Raw genomic sequence first — 2,563 nt, forward strand, 5'->3', positions numbered from 1 at the left:
TTAAAGCCAGAACTGAATCTTTGGTCTGAAAGCTGCAATATTATGTGTTACGGTTGCTACCGGAAAAAGGGAACCTCTTTCGTATCTGTTGACGTCCTTTGCAAAATACTCTGGGTTTTTTGAATGATGTACTCCCTATTATTTCCATGCCATTACTTATAAACTTCACAGCATTTTCTAGAGGGGTCTTCGGTAAGATGAAAACCTCAGGGCAACACTCCATTAGGCTTTTATTTTTATAGGTTGGGTTCAACCTTCTTGAAACTAGTAAGTTTAACTGCATTCCTTTATTTTGGGTAGCTGAAGGAGACATTAAGTCTACTTCCACCCACAATGCAAGATTGCTCAAGTACCTGAAGGCTCTGGGAGGACAGTTTCGGATAGGGTATTAAAAGGAAAGGTTATGTGTGGATGGACAATACAGTTCAGGTGGAGGAGGAGACAGAAAGACAGCATATTGAAACAGGCAGGGAACGGAAACTTCAAACAGCCTGAACAATCATTGATATAAAACCTGGACTGAATACAAGAAACAGGGGTTTTGGGGTCGCTTTGCTGCCTGGAGCAGGTCTGGAGCTATAAACAAGGAAACTGGCTCTCAACTGCGTGATTTCTTCTGTGTTCAGGACAGGAGGGCTGCGAGCATTCTTGTAAGCAAACAGAAATACATTAGAAATACCTTCCTTCATCACTCCTCCTCCAATCTGGATCAACCAACAAGACCCTGAATTTTGGCCAGCACCAGGGGTCAAAGGGAGGAAACGTGTGCTGCCGAACCTCCCGCACATCCGTACCATTTAACTCTTCCTGCCTGGTTCAGGATTAAGGTGGCATAAAGACAACAGCATTGTTCCTCTCTTACTCTACCAGAGCGGGCAGCTCAGGCCAAAGCTTAGGTCACTGCTGTCCCTAATTGCATTGGAGATGTATCCTTGTTATGGATGTCCACTCCTACCCTAACAAACCAAATCTCCTCAGATCTCGCTATAAGCAGTTTGAGCAACTCTACGTGCTCTTCTGCTCTGCAGGGAACTTCTTAAAATAAGGCACCCGCCATTGGCTTTTTTTCCTGTAGGTGAGTTAATCTGCCTTCTATGAGTAATCCTACTTAAAACAATAGGTTGCCTTGCAAGAATGAGGGAAGCAAGTTTGAAGCATGCTTTTACGCAAGTACTGTAAAAAGGCCACATAGTAGTTCATCAGGGGACACTTCAGCAATAAAATGACAGTTGCTGGTAAAGTCCAATAATAAAATAAAGGCTAATTTAATAAGAGGATTTTTAACCCATTTAACAGGGACTAAACTTGGAACCCTTTCTTCAAGTGCTCAGGCACACTGTACTTTCCTAATCCTACTTTCTGTTAATAAGTAAAAGAAAAAAACCAGGCAATAATCTATTCCTTCTGCTTTTATTTTCATGTTATGGGAGAGCACTATTCAATGTAAATAAATTAATTTCAGTAAAATAGAGGCTGAAGTTAGACACGTAGACCAGCCTCTGAGTAAGATGCATTACAGAGTACCATATCTCTTGAGACAACAGAGGTCCCACGCCTTAACACATTTAATACCAGGTAACACAAACGCTACAGATTATAATGCAAGAATCCTGCAGTGGCAGGAGGAAGGCATGTGGAATAAGACTCTGCAACCTAAGAGAAGTAAAAGCTGTGGAGATTAGTAGTTCAGTGTTTATGCAGGAGCCCTGTGGGCCCCCTTCAGAGTCCTTAATTTAGTCTTCATTGTCTCTGATCCATTCTAAGAGTCCTCTGTGGGACGGAGATTTAGTATCTCGGAAATCTGGGGTCCTGGCTGTCAGAAACAGCGGTGCAGGGCTGCTCCCTGTTTACTGCTGTATCACGTTGCTTTCCAGATTCAGCACAATAAACAACAACAAAACCTGACACTATTTTATGAACCTGAATGATTCGATTTAAAACCTCTAGAGGTCAGGCTAATGGAAAGCATCGTTCCAGCAGATGCGCTCTGCTAAGTGCCAGTGACACCTGCTGGAGTCCTCTTCCCCAGAACCCACCCGTGTCCCGTCATGGCCAGCTCTGCAGGTGTTTTACCTGCCCAGGGTGGTCCTTCTGGGGGACTGCGTGCACTAAATCCCCCAGAAAGACACGTGGGCAAGCCGAAATAAATCTGGGTGGCTCTTTCTTATTGCAGGAAGGCAAAAGCAGTCTTCATCTGCACATCCTTATACGTTACCTCTTCCACCACTCGGTTATGCCCGTTTACTTCCACCATATACCGAGGCCCAGCCTCTCCTTTGGCCTTTGACATCCTTGCAGAGGAGCTGTAGTAAAACGCAGCATATTCCCACAGGGAAAAGTCCTGAGTGGGCACTGAAATGGGACCACACGATACATTATTCACCTGCCACCTAATCCCTGTGAAAAATACAGTCTAACATTCCTCCTCTCGCCTTGAAGCCACCTAAGAAGACTGCAGGAGAGGGCAGCAGACCTCTGGAAGCAGTCCGAGAAGCCCTCACTTCTAACATTACAATATATGATCACAAATTTAAATGCATGTTGCAATAAATACTACCTGCGA

Source organism: Fulmarus glacialis, unplaced genomic scaffold (assembly GCF_000690835.1).
Source record: "Fulmarus glacialis isolate BGI_N327 unplaced genomic scaffold, ASM69083v1 scaffold18534, whole genome shotgun sequence".
In the NCBI taxonomy this organism is placed as follows: domain Eukaryota; kingdom Metazoa; phylum Chordata; class Aves; order Procellariiformes; family Procellariidae; genus Fulmarus; species Fulmarus glacialis.